The sequence below is a fragment of the Ovis canadensis genome, chromosome 1 (genome assembly GCF_042477335.2).
Source record: "Ovis canadensis isolate MfBH-ARS-UI-01 breed Bighorn chromosome 1, ARS-UI_OviCan_v2, whole genome shotgun sequence".
In the NCBI taxonomy this organism is placed as follows: Eukaryota; Metazoa; Chordata; class Mammalia; order Artiodactyla; family Bovidae; genus Ovis; species Ovis canadensis.
In genome coordinates, this window is record NC_091245.1 from 79,417,437 (window position 1) to 79,435,754 (window position 18,318).

The following is an 18,318-nucleotide window of genomic DNA, read 5'->3' on the forward strand; positions in this document are numbered from 1 at the left end:
GCCTTGGTGGGCAGTTGTCTATGGGGTCACACAGAGTCGGACACGACTGAAGCGACTTAGCAGCAGCAGCAGCAGTATCCCTAACTACACTGTATGTTCTTTTAGTGCAAAGGATGAATTCTGTCTGCCTTGCATTCTTAGCAAGAAGCATAACAGTCTACAAATACTAAGCTCTCAGAAAACTGCTGCTGATGAGAGCATCATGCTGTTTGTGTGCTAAGTCATGTCCAACTGTTTATGGTCCTGTGAACTCTAGCCCTCCAGATTCCTCAGTCCATGGAGATTCTCCAGGCAGGGATACTGGAGTGGGTTGCATGCCCTTCTCCTGACCCAGGGATCGAACCCATTTCTCTTGTGTCTCCGGGTCTGGCAGGCGGGTTTTTTTTTTATCACTAGGGCCACCTGGGAAGCCCCATTGTGCTGTTTAGGTTTTTTCATTTTGCTCATTCTGATGGTTTTAGTCTATCTCCATTTATCTCTGGATCAAATGGCTTAAACCAGGTTTTGACCAGGTTGCTTTTTGTTTGTTTTCCCCTCTCCTTCTTTTAAATTGATATTTTCTGTTGGTATCCGACAGGTCTAAACCATTCTCTCTTCTGTTGGACACCACCGAGCCCTACCTTGCCTTACTTTGTTCTTTGATTGTCCATCCTTCCTCCAGGAAACCTTCAAGAATTTCCTCTAATTATTTTCACCTTGTTAGCACCATCTAGGGGCCAAATTTATCTCGGACTCAATCCTGTAATCATAGCTGACTCTTGTTTTGGTGGGTGGAGGGAGGAGACCGGTGCTTAAGTCTGTGGTTGTGGCTGAAAAGTGAATGTTGGACAAATGGTTCTAAAATTTCTTTGGTCATCTTGTTACTTCCTCTGGGTCTCACATGCTCCTCATTTGTAGCTCTGTTTGGCCACTGCTTTACTCTGTGTTATGTTAGAGTTAGCCATCGGGAAAGCCCCTGGTGGCTCAAACAATAAAGAATCCGCCTGCAATACAGGAGACGTGGGTTCAATCCCTGGGTCTAGAAGATTCCCTGGGGAAAGCAATGGCTACCTGCTCCAGTATTCTTGCTTGGAGAATCCCATGGACAGAGAGGAGCCTGGCGGGCTACATTCCATGGGGTCACAAAGAGTCAGACACGACTGAGCAACTGTGCACATACGTACATTAGAGTTGGTTCTCTCTCCACCCTCGTTAGAATTTTGAAGAAAGAGAGTATTCATGTTGATGTATGGCAAAACCCATACAGTATTGTAAAGTAATTAGCCTCCAATTAAAATAAATTTATGATAATAATAACAAAAAGAGAGTATGGACATGTTTCTGTGGCATACCAGCTCAGCAGGTGGATAAGTTTGCAGTAGGTACTCTGAAGTATTTGGAGTTGAAATAAAACATTCTTTTTTGCTCTGGAACTAAGTTTATCTTGTGAGTAAGGACTATTTCTACTATGCAAAGAGCTGCTGTTCTCAAATAGTATAAAATTGTCACCCAGATTCACTGCCAGCCCAAAACCTTCTTCAAAAAGATCAATTCCTTATTTCTTAAAGCATATGTTCCTAAATTGTTTGAATGATAATTACTTAGCAATACTAAATGTTTCAAAAGGTTTACAATGTGATTCACATATTGAAAAAATATTTATAGGAATCTTTATAATTTAGTTGTATCATTTGGCCAAGTTAACCTCTGTGTGCCTAGGTTATTTTATTCTGTAAAATGAGGATAAGTGTTGTGGACAAACCTCAGTGTCCTTTTTCTTTTTAGTTATTCCTGGTATTTCTACCTCTACTCCACAGCTTTCCTCTACCCACCACTGATGGGATCTAATATTTTCACTATTCACAGGATTCTCCAGATTTCTTCTGTACATGGGGACAGCTCCTATGGTGGAAAATGGCAATTTACGTGGGATAAGAACTGACCTTACCCATGCGTCCTCTGCAAGCTTTCTATGGAATCCAGGTAAAAAATGGAAATATCAAGGTGATGGAATCTGTCTGAAGAAGGGTAGAGCAATGATTTTGTGGCAATTAAAGTCATTTAAAACAACGAAAGATGTTACTTGAAGCCCAAGTTGTAAGGTAATAGTTAAACTCTCCTTTCCTGGTTGAGATGTGTCTTTCAGGAAGTATCCATCTCAGGTTTCACTAAATAGAATTCTGACTTAAAATATCTGCCCTAAATCAACTTTGAGCAAGACTTAAAATTGGACTAGTAAAGAGAAGGTGATGTTCCAAGCGTTCCTTGTGGAGATGACATTTATTGGGGAGATCTTGGAAATCAGCAAGGGTCAAGACTATGAATGAGGCTGACCCCACAGGTGCAAGGCTTGTGGGTTTCAGTTCCAGTATCACTCTTCAGAGATCGGTGACAGCCACCCTAGAGGCACCATCTGCAGGCCTATGGGAAAGATAGCAGATTTCAAATACGTGGGAAAGAAAGAAGTTAAATTTGAAAGTTGACTTTATTATACTCTCTGCTTTCGGAGAGCTTCCTCTTTGTACTTCTCACCTCATTTTTTACCCACACTGCTGAACAATTTTGGCATTTGATTCTCCCCTAAACTACTGGTTCCTGGTTTCGATTTCTGTACCTATTTGAGAAATACAAATAGGGTTAGATCTCATTGAGAAACACAGGAAAGTTACTTTATGGTTCAGAGTCTTGCAAGGCTCAGCAGATAACTTTTCATGAGGGCAAGGCGACTGCTGTTTGCTTCTGATGTCCGTGTCTAGGGAACTCTAAGAACTTTGTATGCACTGTCATATCCATTTTACCTGAGGCAGGTTGGAGGCATGCATTATTGTAAAAATTTCTTTAAAGCTCTATTCGTAAATGCAAAAGAGATAACAATGTTGTCTATGTGTCAGTTAGGTACATTTTAAAAATGACACTGAAAAGAGCTATGGATTTTAATAAAAATGTTCTTTCACCTTTTTTTTTTTAATTGGAAGATAATTGCTTCACAACGTTGTGTTGCTTTCCACTGTACCCTTTTCATTCTGTTGAGAGGGGATAAGAAGGTCATTTATTATCAATCCCAGGACAGGTTTCCCTTAGGAGAGAGTATTATAAAGGATGAGAATATAGTGTAGAAATTAGCACTTAACTAAAAGAGGGGCATGTTAGAGATGCATCCTGGGAGACTGGCTACTGACTGGAAGGTGTCTCCAAATTGGTTGGAGTAATACCTTCATGCTTTGCTGATTCCATTCTTTTGCTGTTGGCCAAAAAACCCTCACATTTTTATTTTTTATCTTTGGACCTAATTAGAGACACTGTAGAACTTTAAACTGTAATGATATTGCTCTTCCAAGTACCTAATAAAAGTACTGGGTTAAGAATGAATAAATCTAAACTATTTTCCCACTCTGCTGCTGTGAATTTTTACTGGGTGCATTGCTAGACACCTCTAGGCCCGAGTTCCTTCACCTGTACAATGAAGGTGAAGGATTCTATCACCAACCCCTCCCAGCTTTAGTAGTTTCTAGAAGTATATGACATGTTTTACTGCTTGCTCTGCAGAAAGGAGCATGCAGAGTATATCAGAGTTTCTTCTTTGTCTGAATCTCCCTTGCAGGCTTTCTCTCTTTCTCTTAAAATCATAGCTGTAATTTAAAAAATCTTTACTCAAAATTCTCTATGCTTGTTGTACAGAAAGGTTAGAAAATAGAGACAAATGAAAATAAAAAAAACTATGCATCATCTCACCACTGTTGGATAACCACTGTTAACAGTGTGGCATATATTCCCTCTGACATTTTTTTCAGACATTTTAAAAAACACACACACCCCCTTTTGTTATGTCAGTGTGTCTTGAAGTTTATTAAGTTTGAGGGGGGTTAAGAAGCCATCACTGCTAAATGTTCAGGACACATCCAGAGTTTGGAGGGGCAACAGGCAGATCCTCTGCTTCTTTTTGGGATTATGTGTCAGTCCATCCAGGTTTGGACTTTCTCTGGCCTCCTTGCCTCCCTTTTTTCTGTTCTTTAAAATTCCATTTTTTAAATTTTATTAAAGTATAGGTTCTGTACAATATTATATGTTACAGGTCTACAATATAGTCATTTACAATTTTAAAGGTTATACTCTATTTAAGGTTAATATAAAATATTGGCTTTATTCCTTGTGGTGTGCAACAGATCATTGTAGTTTATTTTATATTTGATAGTTGTGTCTGTTCATCCCCTGAATGTGAAAGTTACTCAATCATGTCCAACTCTTGTGACCTCATGGACTGTAGCCTGCCAGGCCCTTCTGTCCATGGAATTTTCCAGGCAAGAATATTGGAGTGGGTTGCCATTTCCTACTCCAGGGGTTCATCCCTTACCCCTATATTTTCCCTCTCCTTTTACTTCTCCCCGCTGTTAACCACTAGTTTCTTCTCTGTGTCTGTGAGTTTGCTCCTTTTTTTTTTTGTTATATTCATTAGTATGTTGTATTTTTCAGATTCCACATGTAAGTGATATCATATAGTAATTGTCTTTCTCTGTCTGGCTTATTTCACTTAGCAAGATGCTCTCCAGTTTCAGCTATGTTGCTGCAAATGGTAAAATTTCATTCTTTTTTTTATGGCTGAGTAGTATCCCAGTGTGTACATCTTTATCCATTCATGCACATGCGCGTTTTTATCCATTCATCTCTTGATCAACACTTAGGCTGCTCCCATGTCTTTGGCTTTCTTCTCGTACCTTAGAATTTTTTGTCTTCTTTCTCTCTCTCCTAGTTTATTGGTTTGATTGACTTCCCCTCCTGGTGAGGTGGTACTAGCACCTTTCATCCTGATCTTTCTTAGAAGGAACTTTATACAGAGTTAACACTTATAGGGCAAAAAAAACCCCACCTTGGTTATATTGATGCTTTGTATAGCATAAATCCAGTACCTTACTAAGTTAACAGAGTCTCTGTCTCTTTTTTTCCTGTCTTAAAAAGACACAAACAAAATAAAATGGAATAAAAAAATGACTTTAACAACAACAATAATGGAATAACAAAAGTCAAAACTCCTCCCAGGAAGGACTAGAAGACAGGAAAAATAAAGAGATGAGAAAGGAAGGTAACTCTGATTTGCTTTGTTTACATTTGTAAATACTTTCTCAATATTTTATATTTAAAAATGTGATCATATTTTATATAGTTAGAAATTTACTTTTTCATATAATAAATCCATCACGAACATCTTTCTATATCACATAATAAATACCTATTATATATTTAGTGCATATCATATATTTAGTGGTTGCATATTTTTGCAAGGGAAGACGTAACTTACCTAGCTTATCCCCATTATTTTTGCTGATGAAAACAATAATAAAAGAATTATGTTGGATGAACAGACTAGGGTAATGGCATAAGTATTCATGTCTTTGTTAAGAGTCCTTTATGTCCATGGTAGGTATATGCAAATATGTGGCCATAGTCCTGGCAGGTGTTACAGCAAATCATGGCCCTGTAGCTAAGGTTGCAGCAGAGAGCTCCAGGGAGTCACCACTAAGTGACCGGAGATGACAAGCCACATGAACTCTAGGCCACTCTATTTCTCTGGGTTCCCACATTGCCAGAAGCAGGAATGACAAAGTGTTAGAATCGGTCTCATGTTGGAGAACGCAGCCAATTCTTTTATTTTAGTATGTTTATGTGAATCCTACTGAGTTGACTCTTGGTAGAAAGAGATATGTTAGTGTTATAGACTGAATGTGTCCTCTCCCACAGAGTTATATGCTGAATCCCCAACCTCCAATGTGACTGCATTTGGAGATGGGGCGTTTATGGATGTAATTAGGGGGGCATGTGTGTGCGTCCATGCATGCTCAGTCATGTCCAGTTCTTTGCGGTTCCGTGGACTGTAGCCCACCAGGCTCCTCTATCCATGGGACTTTCCAGGCAAGAATACTGAAGTGGGTTGCTATGCCTTCCTCCAGGGGATCGTCCTGACCCAGGGATTGAACCTGTGCTTCTCACGTATCCTGCATTGGAACACAGAGATAGTGTCTCTCTCTGGAGCAAAGGACAAATATACTTACTGTCTATTAGAAAAGGCTTTGATTTTTTATTTTATTTTATTTTTTTTTAGTTTTTTATTTTTTAAATTTTAATATCTTTAATTCTTACATGAAAAAAAAAAAAGAAAAGGCTTTGGAGCCCTAATTTTAGGGTTCTTCTTTTAAAATACAACTCTCAGACTTCCCTGGTGATACAGTGAATAAGAATCTGCCTACCAATGCAGGGAACATGGGTTTGATCTCTGGTCTGAGACAATTCCACATGCCACAGAGCAACCAAGCCCATGTGCCGCAAATACTGAGCCTACATGCTGCAAGCCTATGCACCTGGGACCTGTGCTTCGCAACAAGAGAAGCCACCACAGTGAGAAGCCTGCACACCTCAACGAGAGAGTAACCCTCAGTCTCTACAACTAGAGAAAGCCAGTGTGTAGCTATGAAGACCCGGTGCAGTCAGAAAAAAAGACAGCTCTCTGTATATGTACACATTCATCCGGGCCCATCCATGTCACTTGTGTGGGACTTGGGGGCGAGTGGAACTGAGGTACCTATGCTAATACTCATGCTTCCTGCTGCCCCACGTGCCATGAGGTCCTCTGTCTCTGAACTAGGTTACTCATGTCTTCACCAACATCCATGAAACTTGTTCGTCTGCAAGTTGATTAAAATCTCAGACCGTTTACAGTCTCTAATACATGTCACTACTGTCACCATCAGAATTCTCATGTGAAAACTCATCATCTTCTTGATTCTAAGATGCATTAACATCATGAAAATGAGGCACATGAAGTCTTGTTAAAGGATAGAGGGACCATAAAAGAAATAAGCCTGAATTCAAAAACTTGATGTTGCTTGTAAAAAAATTACAGGTCTTATCTGAATTTGTGGTTTTGGCCAATGACTCCTACCACTCAGGATCTTTGTGTAGGACTTCAAATCAGGAATAATTTGAGTCCCTCTCTCCTGGGACAAACCTACTGGACACTTATAGTCCAGACACGCTTTAAGCTAGGCTAGAAAGAGATTGAGCTAGTAAAGAGAATGGAGTAGTGGGAATTCTCACTGGTGTTCTTGCTGATTTTTTTTTTTTTTTGCATGTGGAATGCTCAGTTGAATAAAGAACTATAGATTCTGTAGATATAAATGTGAAGAACATGGACCTTCATTGACTCAACTGTGATGTATAAGACTTTGCCACATACCTTGCTCTAATGAAACTCCTACATTGTATTGAGTTGTACTCAATATAGTGATATTCTCAAAGAGGTGCTTATTAAAAATTCTGACTTCTGGATCTCACCCCAGACTTAATATATGGGAATCTTGGAGGTGGTGGCTCAGGTATCTCATTTTTTTAAAATATATCAAGTGTGTGTGTGTGTGTTTTACATGTTGTTTATTTACTTGGACCTTCCCAGTGGCTCAGTGGTGAAGAATGTGCCTGCAATGCAAGAGATGCAGGCAGGAGAACTGGATTCGATCCCTGGGTAGGGAAGATCCCCTGGAGTAGGAAATGGCACCTCATTCTAGTATTCTTGCTTGTAAAGTCCCATGGACAGAGGGGCCTGGTGGGCTACAGTCTATGGGGTTGCAAAGAGTTGGACATGGCTGAATAGCTGAGCACATGTTTATTTATTTATTTATGGCTATGCTGGGTAGCTGGGTCTTCACTGTTGCACGGGCTGTCTCTAGTTGTGGTGAGTGCGGGCTAGTCTTTGTGTGGTGCGTGGGCTTCTCATTGCAGTGCTTCTCTCATTGCAGAGCAAGGGCTCAGAGTGCAGGCTCAGTAGTTGTAATGCATAGGCTTAGTTGCTTTGAGTCCTGTGGGATCCTCCTGGACCAGGGATCGAACTGGTGTCCTCTGCACTGCAACGTGGGCTCTCTACAACTGGACCCTGAGGGAAGCTCAGGTATCTCATTATTGACAAGCTTCTCAGCTGATACTTAGACACACTGAAGATTGGGAATCAGTGTATAGATTAGAGCATCAGGAGAGAAGCCAGGTGATGAGGATCACTGTGATTCTGGTGGGAAATATGATATGGTATGTAGTGCACTATAGTATGATGTAGAGCAAAGTGAGTGTGATGGTTAATTTTATGTGTTAACTTGGCTAGGTCACTGTACTGAGATATTTGGTAAAACATTTTTTTCTAGATGTTTCTGTGATGATGTCTTTTTAGATGAGGAGAACATTTAAATCACTAGACTTTGAATAAAGGTGGTTGCCTTCTGTAATATGGGTAGGTCTCATTCAGTCAGCTGAAGGCTTTGTTAGAGAAAGATTGGCCTCCCTAGAAGAGAGAATTCTGCTAGCTGACAGCCTTTGAACTTAAACTGAAATTCTTCCTTGGGTCTCCAGCCAGCTGGCTTACCCTGCAGATTTTGAACTTGCTGACCTACACAAGCACTCTCTCCCAAGGGCTCTGTTTCTCTGCAGAATCCTGATGATACACCATGGTACAAGGATTACCTTGGGGGAATGTGAGGACATGGTCTCTGACTCTCAGAATGAGAATTTAAAAATTTTGTGTTTGCATTTAATAATAATCTTAAAAATTAGGAATTCCTATTCAGGATCATCTGGATGTTCATTTCCTATCAGAGGACCATTATATGATATCAGTAATGAAGTCTGTGATAGGGTTATGACTGTTGGGGCCAGTTGACTGTCTAAAGTGACAACATTATAATTTTTGGTGTATTTTCAAAACTTGAGTACACGGACTTCAGTGTCGGGTTGCCAGATAAAATACAAGAGGCCCAGTTAAATTTGAATTTCAGATAGGCAACAAATAATAATTTAATATAAGTATGTCCCAAATATTGCATGAGGCTTATTTATATATAAATATTACATATTTACAGGAATCATTTTTGTTGTTTATTTGAAATCCAGATTTAACTGAGAATCCTGTATTATTATTTGTTAAATCTAGCAATCCTAATTTTGAGATCTATTTCCAGAGACTTCTCAGATTTGAAGGTGTTCTTTGCATGTATTTGTGCATGTGACTGCCTGTGTGCTTTAGGCAGATAGCTGGTGCTTCTTGATTCTCATATTTTTTCATAGTTGGCTCTATATTACTCTTCTGCATCCTCTGTTTCATCCATCTCTGTGAGTTTTATTGATGTTAACCATACTCTCGAGAGACCTCCTTGGATTCAGAAAGTTCATGTTGATTTACAACACGAGTTATTTTTTTTTTTGCCTTTTATAGTTGAGGTTTCTCTGTGGCTGGGTGCACTTAGGAAACCAAATGAAATACAAAGATAGAGCTTGAGAAATTCAGGTTCACAGCAAAGGGAACAGATCTTTAGGAATAATTTTGATTGATGTATATCAGCTTGACAAAAATCCCTTTTTTTTGTCTTTCTCATAATTTGGATTAAAAAAAAACTTTCATTGGATGTGACTGAAGCACACAGCTAAATATATCTTTCAACTCTCCTCTGTAGCCCCTGCATTGGCCTCAAACTCAACTATTTCCGTTTTCTACCTCGCTGAAATACCTTCCAAACATCCTTACAATGTCAACATCCAATTTTACAGTGACTACCTTTTCAATGGACTGTCTCCTAATTGCTCCTGGGATGTTTTCTGGGTGCCAATGGTTCTTACTCATTTTATGTGAATTACTTTTGGTCTCAGAGAGTGTGTCCTTTTTATGCCCTTGCTCTTTCCACCTGTTCTCTAATTTTTAATGTCCAGAGTTAAGAAAATAATAGGATATTTTACTCTTGGATTGTAAGTGGTCAATGTTTATTCTCCAGATAAAGTGTAACACACTTTCTTCTTAAAATTGGCATTATAGTTATATGCTCATTTCATATGACCATTGCAGTTGTCTTATAACCCATAATCTAGGCTCATAAGTGAAAGCTGATTCTGTATCTGTAGGAAAAACTTCATTTCTGTGGCATACGCATTAAAAACCACATGGCTTTTTAATTTTGTTCCTTTCTAAGTGCTCTCATTTACTTTAAAATCTAATTTAGGTGGTGATTTAGAAGAATGAAAACTATTAAAGTAAAACCAACCAAATTAAAGTTATTTTGTAGAGGAGGGGTGAGGATCCCATTATGGTTTCTTATTATAAGCACTCTTAGAATAGCTCACAAGACAACATATAAAGTTAAAGAATGACAGGAGCTTGCCCCAATATTTTAATTTACTATATAGATATTATCTTTCATTCTAGAAGATGAATTTCCTTCCAGAGTTCAGATTTTAAACTGAGATATTTCTTTTAATACTCAATCTGAACTCTTTCAACCAACTGGAAATCTTGAAGAAAAAAAAAAAGGAAAGAGTGCCATTAATACCATCTAAAGTGTTTTTGGTCCAGTTAATATTATCTAATATTATCTCTAATATTGTCATAAACACACACACATCTTTGTATATACATATATAGACACATATCTTCCTTCAGATGCCCAAACTTTCATTTTTATTTAGCTTTACAGTTTAATAAAACACCCAGGACACATAAGCCATCTCAACAATGACACCATTTCTCATTTATTGCTTTGGTTTGATGTTTAAAAAAAGACCTAGTAGGCATGTAGGGCAGCTATAACTACATTTAATTCCCATTTTATAGGTGAAGAGAGTGAGGATTACAGAAATTCGGTTCTTTGTTCCCTAAAAAGCGACAAGGTGGGAACTAAAGTCCAGTCCTTGACTCCAAGTTCTGTCCCCTTTTCAATACAGTAAGAGTTGTCATGAGCTTTGTCAGAGATAGTGTGTGAAAAAACTCTAGATTTTTAGTCATTATAATATATTCTCCAACTCACTTTTCCCCAAACTGGCCAACTATAATATTCCCTTGGGAATTTGTACTTCTGAAAACACTCCTTGGGTGATTCTGATGATCAGCTAGAATGGAAAAAAACCTCTTAGGTCATTTCTCAGAAAACCAACTGGTTGGTGATGTCAGTACCCTGCAGATTGTGTGTTTCATCCATAGGTGTTTCCTACTGCCTACCTTCAAGTTGTAAAGTCTTATTCGCCTTATAGGAAGACATCATGGCGGGGGAGCCTGGTGGGCTGCCGTCTATGGGGTTGCACAGAGTCGGACACGACTGAAGTGGCTTAGCAGCAGCAGCAGCAGCAGCAGCAGCAGCAGCAGCAGCATGCTAATAGAAATTGTTATCTTTACCTTCACACCTTCCACTTGTAAGCAATGGAATAGGTGTCATTGGCATTGTCTAAATGTGAGGGAGGTAATGTTATCACCATCTTACAGAATAGAATGCTGAGGAGCAGGAAGCATAAGTAACTTTCCCAAAGGGACTGTCATTAAATAAATTGATTTGGTTGACATAAGGTTGATTATTAGTTCATTCGTGATAATGCTCTGGAGTAACTGAAGCATTTTCAAGTTCTGACATCAAAAGTTATCTTTCAAAAAGAAAAGCACACTACTTCTTTCATTTAAGCAGTTTTATTTAGAGATTTTTTTTTTCCAAAGTCCTTTTCTTATAACACACACACACACACACACACACACACACACACACACACACACACACACAGAGTTATTTGGAAAAAAAAATGAAACCTGATAGTTTAAAGCTGTTATTTAATAGAACAATTTGTTTATGTAGTTGAAGAACAACTTTAAAAGGACTTTCCAGACCATATTTTCTAGAACCCTTAAATATTTCAGTTCATCCTGGGAAGAAACATTTGCTTTTGGAAAAGGCTGATGGTTTAAGTAATGTACTTTGCTTTGATTCTGCCTGGGGAAGAACATGTCTTATTCATCATTCAATGTGTAAAGTTTTATTATTACTCCAGAGTTAGAGGAGGAGAAAAATAACCAAGGATAGGCAGTGTGAGAGAGTACCCAAGGGTGTTGAAGAAGACCTGAAATGATCCTAGAGTTAAAAAATGTATTTTATGTTCAAAGCATCCTCTAGATATTATGAATTTGCTTGCACACTTAGCTTAACTTTGAAAGGAGAACCTCTAAATCCAGAAAATAGTTTTAACCATACTGTGCCAAGTTCAAAGCCAAGTCTTAGAGTCAGCTATAATTTGAGCAAAGCAGTAGTAGTTACAGCAGATGCAGCTTTTCCTTCAGCCTATCCAGAATCTTACTGTGTGCAAGTTACTGAATCACTCTTGTCAATATGGCCAGTCATCCCTGTCTCACAGCAGAAATTACAAAAATCAATGTGTCACATGTAACTTCCCTGGAAAGCAGCACTGAGGATCTATCAATCACCAGCAGCCGCAACAGACACCATTCATGTCAGCTGCACCTTTCTCCTTTGTTCTATCTTTCTCAGCCTAAAGGAGAGAAGCCTGGGTGAGTGGCCCCTCATTGGGCCCTGCTTATCTGACAGCAATCAATGGATATTTAGCGAACATTCATAATGAACATCTGACCCTGTGTCAGGCGTTAGCTCCCATCTTGCAAGCCTTTGCTGTAGTTATTCCCTCTTCCTGGAAGGTTCTCAGCAATCTTTACCTGACTAGTTTCATCTTGTCACGCAAAATCTTAACTAAGGTTTTCAACGTCACCATCCCAAAAACATCTTCTTTCTGGACATGGGGACACAGCAGGAGAAGGCGAGGATGGGATGAGCTGAGAGAGTAGCTCTGGCATACATACACTGCTGTGTGCAAAATAGATGCCTCGTGGGGAGCTGCTGTATAGCAGAGGGAGCTGAGCCCGCTGCTCCGTGATGGCCTAGAGGGGTGAGATGGCGACGGGTGGTGGAAGGGAAGTTCAAGAGGGAGGGGATAAATGTATATTTATAGCTGATTCATTTGTTGTACAGCAGAAACTAACACAAACTCCAACAAACTCCAACAAAAAATAATTAATGGGACCCCCCGCCAAAAAAAGATCTTTCAATCTAAAATAAAGATTTGGTCACATTCTGTCACATGCCCTATTTTAATTCTCTACATAGCATTTATTATTATCTGTTATTTTTCTTATTTTCAAAATGTATTTTCTGTTTCCTATTACTACAATGTATTTACCACAACAGATGGAAACTTCCCTTTCTTGTTATCACTCAAGCACCTAGAATATTTCCTGGCACATAAATATTTGCTAAATGAGAGACTTAGGATACAATGATGGAACAGAAGTGGTTCCTGATAGGCGGGGCTGCTTGTAGTTTAGCAAGGACAATAGACATTAACCAAAGAATTGTAGAGTTTAATGCAAATTTACAGCTATCATTAGTGTGGAGACAGAGCCATTCTAGGAGGACTTAGTAATGGGGTAATTAACCATAAAATGGAGGTCATCCTAGGATCCCCAAGAAAGGGCAGTGAGGAGAGATAAAATCTAAAAGAAGAGGTGAAAGAAGTTGAGACAAGTAGGGAGATTGTTTAAAACCAAGGAACTTCTGTGTTTCAGGTTTTGTGGTTGGAGGGAACATGCTCATTCAAGAAAAAAGCCAGTGTGGTTGGCCTGCAGAGGGAAAGTGAAAAGATAGTTCTGAGATGAGGCTGGACAGGCAGGTCGGATCCAAGCCAAGGCAGGATCTTGTGGGCAATGTTGAGCATTTGCATCTTTAGCCTAGGATTGATGGAGAGCCTCTGATGAGTTTTATATAGTAGTGGAGAATGGTGTGATCAGATCTGCAACTTGAAAACAAATCACTGTGCATTGTAGAGAGTAGACTATTTAGTGGTGGTTTACATAGGAAAAGCAATGCCACCATTCCAGCAAGAGATGTGGGCTGCTTGGGTTGGGATACTGTACGAGAGATGCAGTGCAGAAAGATTCAGGAGCTATTCTGTAAGTCAAGTCAGTAAGATGTGGCTTTGGGGTAGCTATCGGGGCAAGGGAGAGGAAGGTGTCCAGGATGATTCTTAAGCTTCTTATTTGCTTATCAGAATGGAAGCTTGTGTCATTCACTGATAATAGTCCCAATAAGAAGGCCATGGAGGTGAGGTGTGAGGCTGGAAACAATGAATTCAATTGTGTGTTATGTTCTTTAAAATGCCTTTGAGACCTCCAAGTAGATACATTTAGTAAGCAATTGGTTATGTGAGTTTGGAACATCAAAGAAAGTCTATAGTGGAGAAATACCCACAAATTTGAGGGTCATGTGTAATATTTTGGAGAAGGCAATGGCAAACCACTCCAGTACTCTTGCCTGGAAAATTCCATGGACGGGGGAGCCTGGTAGGCTGCAGTCCATGGGGTCACGAAGAGTTGGACACCACTGAGCGACTACACTTTCACTTTTCACTTTCATGCATTGGAGAAGGCAATGGCAACCCACTCCAGTGTTGTTGCCTGGAGAATCCCAGGGATGGGGGAGCCTGGTGGGCTGCCATCTATGGGGTCGCACAGAGTCGGACAAGACTGAAGTGACTTAGCAGTAGCAGTAGCAGTGTAATATTTATTTATTTGGATGTGCCTGGTCTTAGCTGTGGCATGTGGGATCTAGTTCTCTGACCAGGGGTTGAATCCAGGCCTCCTACATTGGGGCCACAGTCTTAACCTGTGGACCTCCAGGAAAGCCTCTGAGAGACATATCTAAACAGGTGACAATAGAAGTTGTTGATGTAGATATAATAGCCTGAGTATAGAAATTGGAGACAGAAAGGCTAAGACATAGACTTGAGGAAGTTCCATCATTTAATATCATTTAATTACTGGATAGAGAAGAATGATCATGTAAAACAGAGGAGGAAGTTCCAAACAAGAAGCATAAACCTAGAGACACTTTTGTCATGGAAGCCAAGGGAAGACTCATCCATGTCAGGAGCTGAGTACAGACTAAAAAATACCTTGTCTATATCTCCCACTAAAAAAATACTTTTTAAATCAATGAATGAATATTGAACAAAAGATAAGAAATCTTCAATATATAGGGCATCAAGGGAAAATAAAAGTGAAAGTGAAAGCCACTCAGTCATGTCTGACTCTTTATGACCCCATGGACTATACAGTCCATGGAGTTCTCCAGGCCAGAATACTGGAGTGGGTAGCTTTTCCCTTCTCCAGAGGATCTTCCCAACCCTGGGATCAAACCCAGCTCTTCCGCATTACAGGCAGATTCTTTACCAACTCAGCCACAAGGGAAGCCCATTTAAGGGAAAACGGGGAAGTTATAACAAAATGTGGGATTGAGGAGAGGAGTGGAGATTTCTGAAAATGCATCCATCATGAATGATCTTTCTGGTCAATTAGTGTTAGACTTAAAAGACAGACTAAACAGATCACCTCTCTGTCTTCTGAACATTGTGTGGATATAATGGCATATTCCAGAAGGGGCCAACTGGTGAAGAGGAATAGTAGGCCCTATGTTATCTGGGAGTGATAACAGAGGAAGCTAGGTGCAGGTGTGTTTGGCTGATACTTCCTGGAGCATTCTTTGCTGCTGCTGCTAAGTCACTTCAGTCATGTCCGACTCTTAGTGACCCCATGGACTACAGCCCATCAGGCTCCTCCGTCCATGGGATTTTCCAGGCAAGAGTACTGGAGTGGGGTGCCATTGCCTTCTCCGGGAGCACTCTGATCTACAGGGAATTCCGTATGTACTGCTCTATATCCATTTGAGGTGCAGGCTTTAGAACCTGGTGTGAAACATTGCTGCTTTGGCTAAATATGCATTTGTCTTAATCACTCTGGCAAAGACTTAGATTACATATGGTGGGTATTATCTGTAATAACCCTTAAACATCACTGGTTTCAGTTCAGTTCAGTCGCTCAGTCGTGTCCGACTCTTTGCAACCCCATGAATCACAGCACGCCAGGCCTTCTCCATCACCAACTCCCGGAGTTCACTCAGACTCGCGTCCATCGAGTCAGTGATGCCATCCAGCTATCTCATCCTCTGTTGTCCCCTTCTCCTCCTGTCCCCAGTCCCTCCCAGCATCAAAGTCTTTTCCAATGAGTCATCTCTTCTCATGAGGTGGCCAAAGTACTGGAGTTTCAGCTTTAGCATCATTCCTTCCAAAGAAATCCCAGGGCTGATTTCCTTCAGAATGGACTGGTTGGATCTCCTTGCAGTCCAAGGGACTCTCAAGAGACTTCTCCAACACCACAGTTCAAAAGCATCAATTCTTTGGTGCTCAGCCTTCTTCACAGTCCAACTCTCACATCCATACCTGACTACTGGAAAAACCATAGCCTTGACTAGACGGACCTTAGTCAGCAAAGTAATGTCTCTGCTTTTGAATATGCTATCTAGGTTGCTCATAACTCTTCTTCCAAGGAGTAAGCGTCTTTTAATTTCATGACTGCAGTCACCATCAGCAGTGATTTTGGAGCTCCAAAAAATAAAGTCTGACACTGTTTCTACTGTTTCTCCATCTATTTCCTGTGAAGTTCTGGGACCGGATGCCATGATCTTCGTTTTCTGAATGTTGAGCTTTAAACCAACTTTTTCACTCTCCTCTTTCACTTTCATCAAGAGGCTTTTGAGTTCCTCTTCACTTTCTGCCATAAGGGTGGTGTCATCTGCATGTCTGAGGTTATTGATATTTCTCCTGGCAATCTTGATTCCAGCTTGTGTTTCTTCCAGTCCAGCGTTTCTCATGATGTACTCTGCATAGAAGTTAAATAAGCAGGGTGACAATATACAGCCTTGATGTACTCCTTTTCCTATTTGGAACCAGTCTGTTGTTCCATGTCCAGTTCTAACTGTTGCTTCTTGGCCTGCATACATATTTCTCAAGAGGCAGGTTAGATGGTGTGGTATTCCCATCTCTTTCAGAATTTTCCACAGTTTATTGTGATCCACAGTCAAAGACTTTGGCATAGTCAATAAAGCAGAAATAGATGTTTTTCTGGAACTCTCTTGCTTTTTCCATGATCCAGCGGATGTTGGCAATTTGATTTCTGGTTCCTCTGCCTTTTCTAAAACCAGCTTGAACATCAGGAAGTTCACGGTTCACGTATTGCTGAAGCCTGGCTTGGAGAATTTTGAGCATTACTTTGCTAGCGTGTGAGATGAGTGCAATTGTGCGGTAGTTTGAGCATTCCTTGGCATTGCCTATCTTTGGGATTGGAATGAAAACTGACCTTTTCTAGTCCTGTGGCCACTGCTGAGTTTTCCAAATTTGCTGGCATATTGAATGCAACACTTTCACAGCATCATCTTTCAGGATTTGAAATAGCTGTACTGGAATGCCATCACCTCCACTAGCTTTGTTCGTAGTGATGCTTTCTAAGGCCCACTTGACTTTACATTCCAGGATGTCTGGCTCTAGATTAGTGATCACACCATTGTGATTATCCGGGTTGTGAAGATCTTTTTTGTACAGTTCTTCTGTGTATTCTTGTCATCTTTTCTTAATATCTTTTGCTTCTGTTAGGTCCATACCATTTCTGTCCTTTATCGAGCCCATCTTTGCATGAAATGTTCCCTTGGTATCTCTAATGTTCTTGAAGAGATCTCTAGTCTTTCCCATTCTGTTCTTTTCCTCTATTTCTTTGCATTGATTGCTGAAGAAGGCTTTCTTATCTCTTCTTGCTATTCTTTGGAACTCTGCATTCAGATGCTCATATCTTTCCTTTTCTCCTTTGCTTTTCACCTCTCTTCTTTTCACAGCTATTTGTAAGGCCTCCCCAGACAGCCATTTTGCTTTTTTGCATTTCTTTTCCATGGGGATGGTCTTGATCCCTGTCTCCTGTACAGTGTCACGAACCTCATTCCATAGTTCATCAGGCACTCTATCTATTAGATCTAGGCCCTTAAATCTATTTCTCACTTCCACTGTATGATCATAAGGGGTTTGATTCAGGTCATACCTGAATGGTCTAGCGGTTTTCCCTACTTTCTTCAATATCAGTCTGAATTTGGCAATAAGGAGTTCATGATCTGAGCCACAGTCAGCTCCTGGTCTTGTTTTGGTTGACGGTATAGAGCTTCTCCATCTTTTGCTGCAGAGAATATTTAGCCCAGTGGAATTTGTCTCATTTTTATAGTGTTTTTGTGTAGGTGTATAGTAGTTGGCATTCCCTAGGATGATTTATGAACTCTGGGTCCTTCTGGCTTGTGGATCCACTGTCCCTTAAAGCCATAGAGGCTGTGCTGAATCCTCTGCTTCTAGTTGGTCAGTGCAAGAAGGGAGAAGAGCGAGCATTATGACAGTTTTTTAGCATACATATCCCCTACTTACAGTCAGAAGACTATCCTGGGGCCACAGTCTACTACCAGGGAGGCTGGGCTGTATAGTCAAGGAGAAATGAAAACAGATTTGATAAACGTATCCATCTCTCTTCTAAGGGTCTTTTTTTTTTTTTTTTTTTAATTTGTTCTGCTAGTTTGAGGGCCTAATTAAGCTCTAGTACCTGGAGAGGGTTCTCAAGAGTCCTTTGGACAA

General features: G+C 40.1%; 1 long non-coding RNA gene across 4 annotated transcripts in view; it reads left to right on the forward strand.

The window, feature by feature from the left end:
- Positions 1-18,318, forward strand: part of LOC138445301 (uncharacterized) — a 313,499-nt gene that overhangs the window by 106,585 nt on the left and 188,596 nt on the right. For all 4 annotated transcript variants that reach the window (XR_011258798.1, XR_011258797.1, XR_011258796.1 and 1 more), the window contains one exon: positions 1,846-1,962. This is a non-coding gene — a long non-coding RNA (uncharacterized lncRNA). The remainder of the gene's footprint in view (positions 1-1,845; positions 1,963-18,318) is intronic.